We start from the raw sequence: 19574 nt of genomic DNA, 5'->3' as shown, positions 1-19574 counted from the left end.
GAGAGGTTTAAAGGAGATAATATGTAAAACAGTAAAATTCCTGAAAATTATTAATATTATAATTACATTACTATTTACTGTATTTACTTAAAAAATCTTATTTATTTATTCATTCATTCAGAGAGAGAGAGAGACAGGCAGGGACAGGCTAGTAAATAGATTGTAAAATTTAATGACTAAACAAAACAAAAGTTTATTTCTCTTTCACTTAACAGTCCAGGCTTGGTAGTCAAGCTCTGCTTGGTAAAGTCATCTAGGGATCCAGGCTGAGAAGGGCAGTTCCATCATCCTCTGCTGTAACTTCTACGGTTGCTTCCAGCCAGCAGGAAGGAAGGGGAGATGGTCATCTTGGAAGAACTTCTTTATTTTTTATTTATTTATTTTTTTCCATATAATGTTTGTCCTTGGCCGATTGACTTCTTTCACTCGGAAGAACTTCTTTAAACAGATGTCTGGAACGTTGGGCTTGTACGGGAAGTTTGGTTGGCTGTTCAGGTATTAGGATAGGCTATCATGGAACTAATGGGCCTGCCCTTGGTGTGGTCATCATTCACTAGGACCTGGTTGTCAATTACAGATATCCTACAACTGTCAGGATTTTGCTCACCTGAGTCTTGCAAACCAAACCCACAACAGATACATGAACATAGAAGAGTCTCAACTCAAACGTGTAAGTTTTAATGCACTGAGTTACTGAATCTCTGTAAGCCTATACCTTCCCCATGAAGTGGGATAATGATAATATTAGTGCCTTCTCCGTATGTTGGAGATAATTACCTAGGCTCATATCCTGGTGGTGTCAAATAGTTTTGTAATATGGTTACACCTAGAAGAAAGCCCAACTAAGAAATGTAATTTCTTACTCGGTAGTCATATTTTAAGTAAAAGGGAAAAGAAATTGTGGTTTCCCCTATGTGTCTAACACACAGGCAGAGAAAACCAAAACTCTAAATAAAGCATTAACATTGGAAAGAGTTTGGCACGCTAAGGGAACTGGACGGAGGAGGCTAGGATAGCTTAGAAAAAGTGGTATGACATGAGACTAAATGCCAGGATCCTTACCTACAATCAGCTTACAAGCCACTAGGAGAGATAGAGAAGTAAGCAGACCTGATTAATGCTATTATACTTGCAAAACACACCATGTTTTGGTAGAAGAGAATAAGTAGATTAATTTTTCTCTAGACAGTTTGTGGAGAATGGAACATCTTAAATGGCCCTCGGTGACTAAGACTTTGGGCATGAGGTGATAGGTGAGGGCATGGCAAGGAAAATGAACAGAAAAGGACAGAGCGAAGGGCAAGAGCAAAGGAAAGGAACCAGGAAATGTATAATGTATAAGGTGTTTCCTAAGAGTGGTAAGAGCTATGGCTTAAAGTATTATCAGAAAGAGTTTGCCTCTGCTACTCTTAAACAGTCCTCAGAGATAAATCCTACACTGTTGTAAGACAGCCAGAAAGATAGCATAACAAAAAAAAATCATAGCGTTAAAATATAATATCAACTTCTTGAGTTATATTTTTAAAACGTCATTCGTCTCTCCAACTAAGGAACAACAACTCCTTTGCATCAAAGTCTTGTTGAACAAGTTAACAGTTCTGATGTGCCAGTTCTATCAAAACCAGAAAATATTGCTGTACTTTTATCGGAAAAATGCATCCAGTACAGAAATGATTTTTGCTAACCCTGAAAATCAATCTAGTTCCACAGCGCTTAGAAGTTCTACTGTTTTTCTCTTAAAGCTTAAAATATGTTCAACACTTTCATTCACTTATACATGCACTCACTCATTCATTCAGCGATATTTATGAGTGCCGACAGCCTGCACTAAATACTAGGAACTGTTAGGGGATGGTAATAAGACACAGCCCTTAACTTAAAGGGATCCAGAGGCTCAAACAAATGGGAGAAGAACAAACATCACGGTATAAGAACAAGACAGAGTGAAAGGCACAGTATTATGCAGGTGTACATAGGTCTGGAAGGCAGCAAGTATCGCTCTGTGAAGAGGAAACGAGGAAAGCTTAGTGGAAAGAGAGTGGAGAAGAGAATTTGAACATTGATTTGGATCTGGAAAACGAAGAAGGTATTGCCAGTCTGAGAAGAAAATCACGAGTACCTGAACGCGACTGGCTAGGCTAATTTAAGGGCGATCATTGGTCTAAAGTAGACAGACCAAGCCAATCAAAAGGAGAAATGAAGGTAGAATGGCAAGAGAGAGCCGGACTGTGAAGAGACTTGAATGCTGAGCAGCATATTTTTTAATTTGTGTCACAAAGAATGGGAAATTGCAGGACTTTAAGTGGGGGATGAGCAGGACTGACTCCAAGTTTTAGGAACAGAGCTCTGTCAACAATATGAATGACAATGGGCAGCTGAGCTCTGGTTGCATGGAAGCATGGTCTCTGCAGAGAATCCTGCCCCTTGATAGCTGTGTGACATTGGGCAAATGATTTCCCCATTCTGTGCCTTATTTTCCCTACCTGTAAAACAGGGATGATAATGATAGCTACCTCCCAGGATTGTTGTGAGGATTAAATCCAGGAATTCCCATCATGGATTTAGGACATTGCCTGACATTTTAATAAGCACCACATAAATATTTATATACACACACAACATATACCCTAGAGAGAAATAGTGACAACGTGTTAAACAAAAACATCTAGTTTGTGCTCTATCTGTAAAGGGCCCTTGAGAGATGGGAGTAGGATGTCTGGGACCAGATTACCTGGTGTCCAATCCCAGGTAAACTGTTTTTTAATCTTCCTAAGACTCTTTTTTTCCTTCTCTGTAAATTGGAAATAACAACAGCATCTATTTCATAGAGTTGTGTGGAATTAATGTAGATAACACATGGAAAGTGCTCAGCAAAGAGCCTGGTACCTAGTGATGACTCACAATAGGATAGTTTCTTTATCAAAAAGTATTTGCTCAAGGAGTTTGTAATCCTGTAAATCCTTACCCTGGTTGATTCCCAGCCCTTGGGATGCAACTGACAGTGCAGAGAGCAAATTAGAATCAGATGAACCTGAAGTGAATTCTTGTTCTGTCGTTTAAAGTAGTGTGAATGGGGGCATTTTTCTAAAACTAAGGCCACCTTGTTTCTTCCTGAGATCATGAGAATGCTTCCCATCTCAAAAGGTTGTTTGTGAAGATCAGAAATCATTTATGTCAAGTAGCTAGACCCACACACACTGAGCGCATGCCAGAAGTTGCCTCCCTGGGACTGCCCCCCTGCCCCCCCTCCCCCCACTTTTTCAAGCTTCCCCTCCCATATCCTCTCTGGAAGAGGAAAAGCCACATTCCCTGACCTTAGCCTCAAAGACTATTGTGGCAAGAAGCCAGGCAGAAGATTAGCCACTATTCTGGGCCAAGAATTATGGGTCTCAGAGAAAGACAGAAGTAGAACCAAACTAACCCAGTGCCTTCACTTGCCGGACCTCTTGTTATCTGACTCCCAGTGATGTCTAACCAAAATTAACCACAGACCGCTAATGGGCCAGTGAACCATTGTGCAATGTTTTCAACTGGATACAGTGTGGAAAAATGGGAAAGAAGGAAGGGCCCACAGATAGTTGGGGGTTGAAAGTATAAGGGATGATCATAATGGCTTTGGGACAGAGGACAGCATATATGTTAGTTTGGAGGAAGGGGCATTTTTTTGTCCTTTTTTCCATATCAAAAGACACAGGAGTAGACCACCCCAAAGGAATAGTTTTCTTCAAGTATGGGAGGTGTTACAGTACAGTGGTTAAGAGAGCGGCTTTAGGAATAACGATTGTTGAGTTGAGGAATAACCTTGGACCTGCCATTTGTGAGCAGTGTAAGCCAATGTAATTCAGTAAATCAGTGGGCAAGTTATTTAACACTTCTTTATTTTTTTATTTTTTTATTTTATTATTTTTTTTATTTAACACTTCTGAGTTGAAGTTTCTCCCCCAATTCCTGAATCATTACATTAATGCAATGATTAAATATAATAATCCATATAAAGCAGATGAAATAGATTTGGCATATAGTACATATTAAAAATATTTGCTTTTTGTAATTATGATTTAATCTTTTAGCAGAGTCAACACAATTCAAAATGAGGAAGACAGAGGTGCAAACAACAAGATGAATTAGACCCTACCTGGCAGCCTGAACCATCTAATTCCAGAAATTTATTCGGTATACCATTAACATAAAATTCCTCTCCTGAAAATTATTTTCCTCCTTGATTTCTTTTCCCATTTTTAAAAAGATATTCTTTTTCTAAGCTTCTGACATATGGCACTTCTCCGTTTCTTAAGAAATTACTATTACTAAAAAGTTAGATTATCTGACTTGCTTCTCAAGTGCCTTCAGGCTTGACTATTGCTTATAGATCTTTGCACTTGTCCCTGTGGTTTGGGTCTTTCTGCCTTTCCTTCTTTCTCAGTGTGGTCATTATAATCTAGATAATACCCATTAAAGGCCATTTAACCTTCTGGCTTTATGATATAGCATTCTTGTCACCTGGAAAATGCCCTCTTATTCTCACTTAGCATTTGCCAAGCAGCAATTTTGTGCCTAGATTTTTTTGCTGGGTACTCTGATTTACAGATGGGAAGGTGCTTCTTGCCTCCCAGTGGTTTCGAATCTAACCGAAGAAACAAATCTCACAAGAAGTTATAAAACTTTCATGACAGTCTTATGGAAGTTATGAAAATAAGGAAGATAAGATCGTAAACCCAGGGCAAGGGCCCACCAAAAGAGTGAGAACAGATAGATACTGCTTTCTGGGAAGCAGTGATCACTACAGCTGGGAAAGGGAGGGGAGACAGTGAAGAAATATTTCTGTTGGCCAGATGGCTGGCTGGCAACACCACAGCTGGGAGTGTTACTCTCCTGACCTACAGGAGAGTAGCCTATTATGCATTTTCCTCTATAGAAGCATTTTAAATAGCATTTGTTTCCCACATCATTTATGAAGGGAGGCTTAATCCAAAGAGTAGCTGAATCATAGAGCACTAGAGTACATTAATAACTGACATTTTGTAGGATATAGCAATGTAAAAAGAACTTTTGCTTACCTTGCCTTACATCATGCTCACAAGCAACCACCCTATGAGGAAGTTAACCAACCACCCTATGAAAAGTTATAATTTTCTTTCCCTTTTTTTGAGAGCTAGAGCATGTATGAATGCAGGGGGGGGGGGGGATTAAAGGGGGCAGGCGGTGAGAAAATCCTAAACTTAGAACCAGATTCAGGGCTAGATGTCACAATCCTGAAACCCTGACCTGAGCCAAAATCAAGGGGCAGATGCTTAACCAACTGAGCCACCCAGGAGCCCCTATTTTTATTTTCAAGTGAAAAAAATGAAAATGATAGAAATTAATCAGTTTTTCTAAGGTCGCTAATTTAGCCATAATAATTACAGGTGGGTTATTACCATGCTCCCTTAAATAAAACTTATGTTACATCATGTTGCCTCCTATTTGAAAGAGTGTGAGTTTTCGTGTGTATGTAGGTGTGTGTATGTATTGGGGGTATGCCAGGACAGGGGTTATTCTATGAATTCTATGAATTCAGAACATTATTTCTAGAGGAAAAAATATTTCAAATACTAACAAACCAACTTGGTTCAAAGTCCTTAGAATACAATCTACGTATAAGTTGAAAACTGATGACATTATTTTATTAATTCAAAAAGCCTTGTAAATATGAATGTTGTAGCATATACACTGAAAAGCTGGCGTGGGTTGCAGTTTGAGCAGTGACTTTTTGCCTAGTCCTACTTCTTCTACAGGTGAAGAATTGACTAGATGGGCTGTTTTATAATTTTCCTCACAGTTCACACTTGGTATTGTAGTGTCACTTCCCTCAAATTAGCACTTACGATTGAGAAACAAAAGTCAAAATCACTTGTCAAATACGTGAAATCATTGTCATGGCTGGGATTAGACCTCAAATTTTCTGATTTCCATCTCCTCATCCTTACCTTAATACATGGGACTCTACTCCTCTGACCTCTATTTCTATAAGGCCAATACTGGTATGCATCAAAATACAAAGCTGTCATGGACAATACAGTTAGCCTTCGTGGTCTTCTGCAGGTTCCCGTGGTTATCTTGCAACTCACAGAGCACATTTGCACATTTTCGTTCTTTCTTTCTTTCTTTCTTTCTTTCTTTCTTTCTTTCTTTCTTTAAGATTTTATTTGTTTATTCATGAGAGACACAGAGAGAGAGGCAGAGACAGGCAGAGGGAGAAGCAGCCCCCCCTCCCCCAGGGGAGCCTGATGCTGGACTCAATTCCAGGATCCTGAGACCATGACTTGAGTCAAAGGTAGATGCTCAGCTACAGAGCCACCCAGGTGCCCCACGTCTTGGTCCTTTCATTAAAAGGTGAGATCTGTTTGCCAGCTAACTAACTTGTGTTATCTTTTGTTTGCAATGTAGATTTAGCACCAAGTGTGCAAATGAAAAGTGGAGCTTATTTCTTCATGGAGAATTTGTTAAGTGCTAACTTAACAGTGTTGAGAATGATCATGGTTCTACTCATCTCCAGGATCTTGAATTCTTCTCAGGTCATGACTGAGAGACATTTTGTGGATTGGAAGAGGAAGATTATTCCTTTCCCTCCTGCCTAGAGATGAAAGTCACACAATCCCAAGTAAAAGCCTGGCCACAGAGCCCAGCAGCCAGAGGAAGAGGGGGACTTGGGAGGACACACAGCTGTCCTCAAGTGCAAGATCCTATTGCTCAAAAAAAAAACACAAAAAATACAAAAAGCTTCCAGCCACCAGAGAAATTAGGAAAACAACCGATCTAGTTGAAATGAGGAAGTAGAAGCCACATTTTAATAATATTGGGGCAGGGAAAAAATGAAAGGTTAGAGGAGAGAGACTGGAGTGACTACAAGAAGGAGTAAAAATGATTGACTTGGGAGAAAACACAGTGCAAGAGTTGCAAACACTAATTTGTTAAGCTAGGAGTTGAAGTAAATAGCTGGCTCCCATTTGGAAAAAAAGACTTGTCCTCTAAATGACTAGAAATTTGGAATTCTTTGGGGGGTAAAAGCCACTACAGAGAAATAATTAAGGGGTCAACAAGTAGAAAGAATAGAAACTGTCGTGAGAAGTTCTAAATACATTTTCATTCAAAAGGATCTGGACCTTTGAAGCAAAATCATGTCTTTGACACAGGAATTACATGTCTAGGAATATATCCCAAAAGCCAATCTTAAGTAACTAAATAAAAAACGTTAAACACAAAGATATCAGTGTGATACTTTTATGGTTAAAAATGAGAGCTATATGAATTCTTTAAAACAGGGAAATAGTTAAGTAAATAAGATATACTGTAGAAAATGAAGTCATAATATTCAAACAACTTAAAATATTTTAAATTGTGCATTACAATACATCAAATCAACAAAATGAAAACTTTGCCCTGGCATAATACTCTGTATGTGCACAAAGCATAAAAATATAGAGAATGAGTATCTCTTAACAATGTAATTATGAGTGACATTTATTTCTGAATTATTTTCCCAATTTTCTAAAGACCGTGGAAAGCAGTCTCACATAATGCATAAAAACTGAAGATTTGCATTTAGCTGTCTGGCTTCTCATTTTTACTAGCTTTACACCTCATATATTCTACTAGCTTCGTGATCCTGGGCATTTTACTTAAAATTCTTGGGGGCTTCAGTTTCTTCATCTATAAAAATGGGATAATAATAATAACTACTTCATAGAGCTGCCTTAAAGATTAATGAAATAATAAGTTATTAAATGAAATTAATTAAATGAAATAACGTACTGTATGAACAGTCCTTGCAAATAGTTAACTGTTCGATAAATTTTACCAAATCATTATCTTAAAAAAAAAAAAGCATACACACGTATGTGGGTACACACACCTACTCAAGCAGACATATTCAAGTTTTAAAACAATAAAAATAAACACAGCTATCATTTACAAGGAGAGTTGAGTATTGTTAAAACCCATTTTAATCATGTTTAGTTTACTTAAGAAAGACATAGGGAGGAGCCTGACAAAGGGTAGGCTGGTCAGGGCAGTGGTGAAGGCTCTGCCCAAGCAGGGCATGCCGCTCACCTGTGACCTCATTCACCTCCGTCTTCCTGGATCACATTTCTCCAGTCCTCTCCTGAATGCTCATTGCTTTGGAATCAATGTGACATGATACACCTAGAAATAGAGGTTTTTCTACAAACCATTGAATATGGGAGATCTAATGCTCAAATACTTTTTCTTCATTCCCTGAGGGTCATGAACTCCATCTTTTCTACAGGCCTGCTGTAGACAGGGAGGAAATATTAGAAACAGTCATTTAATTCACTTTGTGTATTTTTCCAGTACCCTGCAAGTTAGAGTAGGTTTCTATCTTACCCTAAAGGGAGCGAAGGGGGGATAGAAAGGGCCAGTTCTCCAGCCAGTAAGACTGCTGGAGAGCTAAGCAGTATAATCCCAGTTCTCCATTAATGATCTTTGTCCATGGTGTGGTTTAGAAGAAAAGTAGAAATCAAATTTTAGCTCTGGTTTTACTACAGCTGAAATTGAGCAAATGATCGAGTTTCTGAATGCTAAATTTCCCATCCATAAATTGGGATTATAAGTAGAGTTATAGGAAGGACTAATGAAATATTACTTGGGATATGATATGTGATATAGGGGTGCCCAGGTGGCTCAGTCAGTTAAGTGGCTGCCTTTGGCTCAGGTTGCAATCTCCAGGCTTGCCCTGTGTTGAGCTCCCTGCTCAGCGAGGGGGTCTGCTTCTCCCTCTGCCTCTCTTCCCTGCTTATGCACTCTCTCTCAAGTAAATAAGCAAAATCCTGAAAAAATAAAAAGGATAGTGGTATGTAGTAAGCATCTACTAAATAGTAACTACAACTACAGAAACTAAAGAAGAAAGGGAAGTGTGGAGTTTCCATGATGATAACAAGTACTAAGTGCTAATGATTGCCAACATTTAGTATGTGTCAAGTACTAGTTTGAGCATTTTGCCTATAATAATGCAGCTAATCCTCATAACAGCCTTAAGAGTTGGGTAATATTATGAATCTATTCAATATTACTTTGCACAATATTAATTTGCTCTGTTTTATATATAACGAGGCTACTGAGTATAAAATATAGTTTGAAGAAAAAAATATATATATACAGTTTGAAGATACTTTGGAGCTCTTTGCAACTCTGTTAATATCTAATATCTAATATAAAACTTCTCTCTCATTCTACACCCTGAACCCTGTCTTCAATGACAGATCTTTGTAACTCCCACTTTGCTTGCCTTATGGAAAATATACAACAGATATATTTTAAAGAGAACTGCTCTGCCTTCAAGGATAGAAATTAGTTCTACACTCAGGGCAGAAATTCATTTCATTTAAGATTTCAGTGGCTACAAAGGAATAGTCTAGTTGTACCTTCTTCATTCACAATACATATTTTGAAATCAAAGTTTCATAATTAATATCAAGATCAGTTTGCATTAAGGAACAATTCAATCGAGATAACATGCTTGGTGTTAGGCATGATATTACCATTTTGGATCTCTGCTGCCCATTGTGTTTTTGGCACTGTCTGCTATTTCCATGAGCCACCGAATCAACCACAATGTAGTTCATTCCTTTCATATGGTTTTGCTCAAGGCCTACGTCCAACATAATTAATCAACTCAAATGTGTAGAAATTTGAACCAACCATTGGATGATAGAAATAATCAGAGTCCAGGCCACAATATGAGGAATTTGGTTAAGTGGCCACAAATATGGCTGAAGTCAAACACATTGGGATTTGCACATCACTGAACTGCAAGCAACATACTAGAATGCCTACTAGCAAAAAGTCCTTATCTGAAATTCTCTTCTGTGTTAGGACATCAGAGAAAGCAAATGGCAAAGAAGGTTTACTGTCACTGTAATAAATCTGTTGGAACTCTAAAATATCCTTCAGAATATTATTTCTTGAAATCAGTGAATTTCCTTGAGACATTTCAGGGAAGAGTCAGGGATTAAACGACTTTTGCACAATACATTTCTTTTCTAATTATATGAATACTTTAAAAAATAGGACTTTTACATAATTTTTAAAAATTCATATGTAAGTGGTTTGTGGCTTGGATATTTAACTTTCTGAGTCATCATTTCACTGGCTTATGGAAATGCTGTGGTTGTTCAGGTATGTTTTTATGTTCCAACAGGGACATGAAGTAGTTAGAAAAGCCTTTAATTTCCTTTAGACTTCAGTTCTTCAGTGATACAAAATGATCCTCATTTAAAGATGCAGCTACCTATGCTAATGGCTGCCAGGAAACATCTCCTTTGAAATAAACATGCAGACTTTCTTTTAGAGAACGGTTTTGATTGTTATTTGCAAGGACTGTTAATGTTTATGTCACTTTCTTTTTGCTAAACTGTTTTAGGGATCTTACATGACTTTTTAAATAAATGTTAGTCAAATGTACTATAACAGAAATATTGAGGGCAGGGAAAGTGAGGTTCTATAAAATATGTTACACATTTCATGTTAGAATGCTCTATAATGAATGCATCACTCTCCTGAGGACTTCAAAAGAAGATGCCATATAGGTAGGAATACTATTCACTATAGGCCACCGATTTCACCTTTAAATTGAATGGTCAGAGATAATGGAATGTAAAAAGTCCTGTACATTTTAGCGAAGAATTACAATTTATAGGGTATGACTCTAGACAAGTCAAGCTGACTGATAAGGACATAAACATATAAAAAAAGACAGTCATCTTGAATATAAATACCAGTTTCTTGGCAGTCTCAGGATACATATCTAAGGGCGCCTGGGTGGCTCAATCAGTTAAGCATCTGACTCTTGATCTCAGCTCAGGTCTTGATCTCAGGGTCATGAGTTGAAGCTCTATATTGGGCTACACACTGGGCATGGAGCCTACTTTAAAAATAAATAAATAAAGACACATATTTAATTACTAGTAAATAAAATACTGAGAGGTAAGACAAAGGTAAGTTGTCCTACTCTGGAAGGGGAGATGCCCATATCTACATGATGCATTTAAAAATGAGGAAGAGTCTCAGCCAGACAGAAACTTAAAGAGAAGTCATATATTGTGCAAAGACCTCTTTTGGAAAAGGCTTTGTCAGGAACTTGAGGGATGCCCTTGAGCTTCCTAAAGCCATGTGTGACCAGTGGCTTCATGGGAGTTTTAATATGAGTCTCAGCCTTAGCTTGGAGTTAATCAGATCACCTGTCAAGACTTCTAGGAGGTCAGCCTGGATTTTATAAAGATGGAGTCCACTTGGCACCACAGTCAGATGAAATCAGGTAATAAAAGAGTCAGGGAAAATAGAATGTCCTCAAAGAAGGACTCTACAAGAAGACACAACTGCCGGTAGCAGCAGAACCTCCCCAGTCCACTCATTCCCTGAGGTGTGCATACGAGGTTTGAAGGCAGAGAATGGTAAGATCTGGCATCTTTGGAGCAGTAAAGAAGTGTGGGTAATGTTTGAGGGAATGCACATCATCTATTAACATTGGCTAAATTTTCAATTAAAATACCAATTCAGTAATGCAATTTGTAGTTAAATGGATAACAAATTTCAGTACATAATCACGGGTATACAAGAAATAAGAAGTATATGTCTATTTTCCTGCACTTCAGCTCAATTCTTATTTTTAATCCTCATCTACCTGGGTAATGGACACACAATCTCACTTGCTATTTGGTTCTTTCCTTTTCTAAGGATTGTTTCCAAATTAGGAGTTAGTTACAGCACTGAGATCCGCAGGGTGTAGTGTAAGTTCCAGAGGGTCAGCTTTTCTTTTTTGTAATGCAAGTGCCTGACTTAAGCTTTGATTGCCCAGCACCCGATTCAAAGAGGCATCTCCTTCAAGGGTGGCTGTTTCCGACAAACACATGGCCAGCTACATGCTAGATAAAGAGCTAAGTACCTCCTCTTGAGGCTCCCGATTTGATTTGGTTTGATTTATTTCTATATTTATTTGAGAGAAAGAGAGAGAGCAAGGATGGGGGGTGGAGACAGAGGGGGAGAGAGAGAATATTCAGCAGACTTATATCCAGCAAGGAGCCTGGAGTGGGGCTCTTTCTTACACCCCTGAGACCATGACCTCAGTTGAAATCAAGAGTCAGTCACTTAACCAACAGCCACCCAGGCGCCCCAAGGCTCCCTGTTTTAGACATCTTGATTGATTCCAGTAACTGATCATTTGGGCCCTTGTTTATTCTCTTCTTGTGCCTGAAATTCTTGTTCTTATGCTTTAAACTCACCAATACAGAGCAAGCCTGCAAAACCCTAAGCCCCTACCGTTGACCTCAATAAAAGCAGAACCGCAGGCGCTTGTCCTCTGTGTGTGTGTGGGTGTGTGTGTGTGGGTGTAACGACACATCATTCTTGCCAAATGCTTGACAAACTTTTGCCATCTACTTAAAGGATGTGAAAAAGCTAAAATTATTTTTCATGGTAAGATTTACATTATAAATGCTGGGGACCAAATTCCATTTATTGGATTGGAATGCCCTGTTCAGATGTAATTTACTTACCTCATCTGTCAAGTATCTTTCAAAAGACTAGCAGTATGTAGTGTGGCCCCAAGTGCACCATGTAGTTTCTAGCACTTATAAGTAATAAACCTTTTATTTTTTTCCAAAGCTTCCTGATGGCTGTTACGGAGGGCATCTTGCAATCATACTGAGAACCACAGGGCTGGTCCAGCCACAACATGAGTTATTGACAGGCTGAGACCAGCACACAATAGTGAAGTGTATCCCTCTGCCCATTAATGTCATTTGCCTACTTAGCATCCACAGTTATGTATACATAAGAATAATATAAGAATTAATTGTATAATTGAGTTTGTTCAATGTAAATAGGTATGACAAGAACAAGCATGTCTAGGAAGAAGTATGCTCTGTGTTTCTTCCTCTTTCATCTAAGAATGGAGCTAGCACATTCCAGGATTTTTGTTCTGTTGGTAGGAGGGAGAACTACTTGGGAAGCTTAGAAGGAGATAAAACCCAGATTTATTTTCATTATTGAACTTATCTGAGGAAAGCCCATTGAAACTCAGAAGCTAAAAAGGGGGACGATAAAAGAACTGAGAAGAAAGCTAAGTGAGCCAGCTCTAAAGATTTTTAATAAGGTTTTTGGGATTGACAGAGAGAAGAGATTTGGGAGAAGGGAGTATGAGGAGGGTCTTAAGGAGATAATTGAGTAGAATAGACTTCTAGGTTTTGCTCCAACCCAGACCATGTGATTCTCCTCTGTGACACTGTAGATAGACTTTGGTAAGAACTATTGCTATTTTCTACGTGGATTGTGCCAATTCAGGGATGATGACAATAAAAGGGGGGGGGCACTGACTTTCAGGACCAGGTATATACATACATAAATAGGGAGGAGGAGGAGTTCTGACCTCTCCCACCACCAAGCTCAGCTACCGTCTTGCAGATTTGGTACTTCTGGAATGCAGGATGCTAAGCTTTGACAACTTGCTCTGGGTTCCTGTTCGGGGTTCCTGGATCATCAGTTAACAGATGAACTGCCAGCATCCAAGGCATTACCTTAGGTTCTGATTTTAGGAGACTGAAAATTACAATTCTTTAAAAGAGAAAGTGTGCAAAAAGTCTTTTTTTGTCTATAGAAAGACATTTCTTTCTAAGTATTCTGTAGATTATAAACCAGTTATTTATTATCCAGATGCTCACTTTAAAGTTCTTTGGCTTGCATTTCTTTGTTCCTATGTTGTCTTCTCTTTTTGGAAATTCCAATAACTTGGCACTTATCTTAGTTTAATCTCAAGATGATGGAAGTGCAACCTCGGATGCTCTGCCCCTCAATTGCCTTAGTTTTCTGTTATGGTAAACAAAGTTAAGATATCACCATAATGCTGGCTTATGTTTAACACTTGTTCAAGAGTTTACAGCACTTATACAGTTTTCCCAAAGGGCCTGACTTCCTCACAGTCCCTGTGTTTGGGTGTATTTGGAGATTTTGGGCTTTAAATTTAAACATCTAAGTGTGGTCTGCCTTTAGAAAACACTGGACTGAGTCAGACACACTTGATCCCTTTTTATGATTCTACTCAATATGTTGAGAAACCTCCTACCCTCTCTAGGCAAGTCTTTCTATCTGTAATGAAGCCACCCAGCACTTAACTGTATCTCAGACTAAAAGGAACAGAGTTAATAGACCTGGGAGCCTCCTGGATACCGAAATCAGGAATGGGCCTAATTCCACTGTACTTTCTTGTGTTTCTAATCTAAAGTATTTCTATTAGTTGCTTTATTTTGATGTAGTTGGAAATATGCACTAACTACAAAAGAGGAAAGAATGATCTTTTATGTTTTCATTTAATAATTGAATTCTGACACAGGGAAGTTAGACTATAAGTGAGAAAAACAAAATCACTTCACATACTAAATAACATATTAGTTCTTTACATCTCTTTCTGAACTTTTTTTTAAAGATTTTATTTATTTATTCATGAGAGACACAAAAAGAGAGGCAGAGACACAGGCAGAAGAAGGAGAAGCAGGCTCCATGCAAGGAGACCAATGTGGGACTTGATCCTGGGACTCCAGGATCATCCCCTGAGCCAAAAGACACTCAGTCGCTGAGCCACCCAGGCATTGCTCTTTCTGAACTTCATTCTGATCAAGTCAATACTATGTTACCTTCCAATACCAAGGATAAATTGCTTTGGATAATACCATGCCTGAATTTACAGTACACTACCAGGAAGTGAAGAATAGCACTTAGGAGCACACCACCAGAACAGGCACACGAACTCTTCCTGCACTAAGCCTCTGGGACACTCTTCTGCACTAAGCCTCTGGGTAGGAAAATACAAGTTAGGAGGGAAAAGAGGAGTATGGGAAGAAAGAGTGGCGTGTAGCTCCAAAGCTCTTTTTTTTTTTTTTTTTTTTGCCATTTTACTTTTGATGTGTGTGTGTTTGGGGGGGGGGGCTTGTATTTGTGTGTTGTTAGGGTGCTGTTAAGAGGTAGTTGGCAATGAAATATAACCCCCACATATTTTCCTGTTAGGGATGACTTTTAGTTGTGCACGTTCTTTTTTAAAGCACATATGTAGCAGCTTTGGATTATTCCTACATCATAGCATCAGGACTATAACTCGATCAATGACTTATTTTATCTGCAGCACAGGGGGAGGGGGAAGGAGGTTATTTTTATTTGGGAGGAGTGGTAGAGGCTCTGGAGGGCAGGATCTGGTCCACCAGAGAGCAATGACAAAGCTCTAGGTGCGAGGATGCAGGAAACAAGGGCAGCCCAAAAGGCTTGTGAAGGTGGGATAGTGAGAAAAAGAAAAATTGTTTAATAATTGTGACTTTGCAGTTTTGCCTGGTGAACTCACAATAATACCTCCAGGTTAGTACAAAGATAACAAAACTTCTCCCTAACAATTCATGTCACTTTTCCCAGTCATGTGAGGTCAACTGGAAAAAGAAAGGGGTTCACTTAAAAGAGTTGTGAAAGAGACAAGTATATATATTCCTACAATCTCTCACACATACAAGAGTTTGAGCATGTTTAGCTCGTATTCTTAAGAATGAGCAATTGATGGTTCAGAGCAAGAGAAATGAGACAGCTAGTACCGAGTTATCTGTAGGATGGGATTAATTATGAGGAGACTTTTGATATAAAGTAAAAGGCCATAAAACATATGTCCTACACTGAGAAGTACACACCTTTAAAGTTAAAAGGATGAATGACTTAACCACCAATTCTTATAAATCTTACACCTCAGTAGCATCTGGATCCATGTTGGCCACTCAGGTAGCTTTGCCCCACCCATATATCTGTCACCTGGAATATTATTACAAGCCAACCTGGAAGTTATCCTCGGCTGCCCTTTTTTCTCACACATTCCACATCCAATACATCAGGATATCGTGGTTCATTTCAAAGTTGAATCATGTGCACTGTCACCCTCCTGGTCTGGGCTGCCGTCTTCAGCCACCGGAACTGCATTATTAGTTTTAATTAATATCCTTATGCTCACCCATGTCTACTTTTGACACACTTCCAATAAAGCCCTTTCAAATTATAGCAGACCAGGGCTCTCCTCTGTTTAAATCCACTATTTGCTCCCCTCTCTCAGAGTTAATGATTAAGTCCCTGGAAATGAGTGAGGAGATTTTGCATGTTGTGTCTCCTGTTCTTTCTCTGACAGCATTTTTGCCAGTGCTTTCCCCCTTGCTCACCCACTCCAGCCACAGAGGGCTCCTTATTCTTCCTTAAATGTACATTCACTATGTTTCCTTTTTTAGGACTATTTATTCTGCTTGGAATTCTCTTCCACCAGATACCTAGTTGGCTAAATCCCTCATTTCCTTTAGATCTTTGCTCTCATCGTCCCCTCCCAGTGAGGACAACTTCCTCAACTTACTTGGTCCCTTTGTCCTTTCAGCGAATCCCTCTCTGTTTTTAAGCACATCCTTACTTTCTCATGTAAGCAGCTATTCCAGGATCCCTGCATACTTTTTTCTCAGCTGCATCCAAGCCTTCATTAAAGTGCTATGCATATGCTTAATTCGGTGTGTGGATATTGTTGGCCCTGAAGGATGACATGGGAGAGTCGATGCTCAGCATTCACCCTCCCCACTGACGTATGCTCAAGGCAGCAGCTGCCTGTTACAAGGGATCATAATCCAGAATTCCAGATACCCACAGCACCTACATAAACTCCTTAAGTTTCCATTGCATTCTGGAACCCATTTGTTTTTGTAAATGTTTTATTAAATTAATTTAAAAATAAGCACATTTGTTTGTGTCTTCTTGATATTGTGTGGTCTCCTGACATCTTGGATCACATCCTTTCATATTCACAGCCCCAGATTTGAGTGTAGTTTCCAGCACTTATTGGGTGTTCAATAAATATTTGATCAGGGAAAAGAAGGAAGAAGGAAGGGCCATCTTACCAATTTCATCAACAATTCAGACAAAAAATATGGAATGATAAACTCTACATAAAACCTGTGGCCAATGACTGGCAAGTTGAAGGTATATTGTAAGAGTAAGCAAAGTAAAAGCTAGAGTTTTCTGCAATTTGCTAGTTCTGAGATATAAGCAGAAGAATGTTTTTATGTGTGGTTTATTGTATTCTCAATATTCCCATCGACAATATAGCAAACTGGTTGAAAAAATTATGAGAAAGCATATTTGATGTTATTCCTCCTCAATTTTAAATTTTGGAGTTTCAAGAAAATTATTTTAAAGTGTAATACTAAATTGAATTTTCCTCATCAAATCAGCACAAAGTAAATGATTGTCAAGAAATCATGTGTAAAAAATAAAAAGACACATAGATGAGTGGAACAGAATAGAGAACCCAGAAATGGACCATCAACTCTATGGTCAACTCATCTTTGAGAAAGCAGGAAAGAATATCCATTGGAGAAAAGTCTTCAATAAATGGTGCTGGGAAAATTGGACATCCATATGCAGAAGAATGTAACTGGACCATTCTCTTACACTATAGACAGAGATAAACGCAAAGTGGATGAAAGATCTAAATGTGAGACAAGAATCATCACAATCCTAGAGGACAACACAGGCAACATCCTTTTTGAACTTGGCCATGGCAACTTCTTATAAGACACATCTATGAAGGCAAGGGAAACAAAAGCAAAAATGAACTGTTGGGACTTCATCAGGATAAAAAGCTTCTCCACAGCAAAGGAAACAGTCAAAAAAACTCAAAGACAACCTACAGAACGGGAGGAGATATTTGCAAATGACACATTAGATAAAGGGCTAGTTTCCAAGATCTATAAAGAACTGATAAACTCAACACCCAAGAAAGAAACAATCCAGTTATGAAATGGGCAGAAGACATGAACAGATGTTTCTCCAAAGAAAACCTACACATGGCCAAGAAGCACATGAGAAAATGCTCCGCATCACTTGCCATCAGGGAAATACAAATCAAAACCACAATGAGATCCCACCTCACACCAGTGAGAATGGGGAAAATTAAGAAGACCGGAAACAACCAATGTTGGAGAGGATGGGGAGAAAAGGGAACCCTCTTGCACTGTTGGTGGGAATGTGAACTGGTGCAGCCACTCTGGAAAACTGTGTGGAGGTTCCTCAAAGAGTTAAAAATAGACCTGCCCTATGACCCAGCAACTCACTACTGGGTATTTACCCCAAAGATAAAGATGTAGTGAAGCGATGGGACACCTGCACCCTGATGTTTCTAGCAGCAATGTCCACAATAGCCAAAATGTGGAAGGAGCCTCGGTGTCCATTGAAAGATGACTGGATAAAGAAGATGTGGTCTTCTCTGGAATATTACTCAGCCATTAGAAAGAATGAATACCTATCATTTACTCTGACACGGATGGAACTGGAGGGTATTACGCTAAATGTAATAAGTCAATCAGAGAAAGACAATTATCATATGGTTTTACTCATACGGGGAATATAAGAAACAATGAAAGGGATTATAAGGGAAAGGAGGGAACTTAGTGAGAAAAATTATAGAGGGTGACAAACCATGAGAGACTCCTACCTCTGGGAAATGAACAAAGGGTAGTTGAAAGAGCAGTGGGCGGGGGGTTGGGGTAACTGGGTCATGGGCACTGAGGAGGGCACTTGATGGGATGCACTCTGGGTATTATACTATATGTTGGCAAATTGAATTTAAATAAAATATTTTTTTAAAAAAAGAAGAAGGTAGAATTAAGCAGATGGAGAAGGTAAAAGAAAAAGAAAAAAGAAATCATGCATAAATACTAAATTAAAACCACAAAACCAACTGATGAATTCTGAGCACGAAGTACAAAATCAGAGAATTATGCTTACCATGTTTACATTAAGTCAATGACTGCCAAAACATTGATGCAATTTTATATAAACTCAAAAAATGTCACAAATAAATTAGTGTCTAGTCTGGCTTTGGAAAATAGCTACAGTTCTAACTGCAAGAATGAAGTAAAGTTTAGGATTGTAATTAACTCTGGAAGCAGAGGAACAGAATCGTGAAGGAACATAGGTGTATTTGATAATAGTGATAAAGCTCTAGTTCTTATGCTCATGGTGTGCATTCATGAGTGTTTGTTTTATGCTTTAAACTTTATATCTTTGGTGAATGTTTTTATTTTGCATGTATCAATTATTACATAATAAAATAGAACATAAGAAAATAATAATAAAATAAAATAGTACATAGTTAACCTTTTGGAAACTACTGACCTAGTGTATTAAGACTTTGGTTTTTCTCATATGTCAAATGCAGATAATAATCCTCATAAAACTGTCTTTAAAATTAGATGAAATAATATATAAATTGCAATATAGTGCCTGGCATATATGTATATGTTATTACTTCGTATGTATGTATAAAAGTGACCATTTAGGCTAATCTTTGTTCCGATTTTTAGTTTCTAAAAACACTATTTAGTTTTTGTAAGTTTCAAATCATCACGTATAATAAATATTGCATTCGAATCCATCTTGAAATGTTTTAGGCCTATAACTACATGCTTGATGAAATTGATTATCTTACTAATACATTTATCTTGGAAAATAAGCACTGAACAGCA

The sequence above is a fragment of the Nyctereutes procyonoides genome, unplaced genomic scaffold (assembly GCF_905146905.1).
Source record: "Nyctereutes procyonoides isolate TBG_1078 unplaced genomic scaffold, NYPRO_anot_genome, whole genome shotgun sequence".
In the NCBI taxonomy this organism is placed as follows: domain Eukaryota; kingdom Metazoa; phylum Chordata; class Mammalia; order Carnivora; family Canidae; genus Nyctereutes; species Nyctereutes procyonoides.
The sequence above is the reverse complement of the archived record's forward strand: the minus strand, read 5'-3'. Positions refer to the sequence as shown.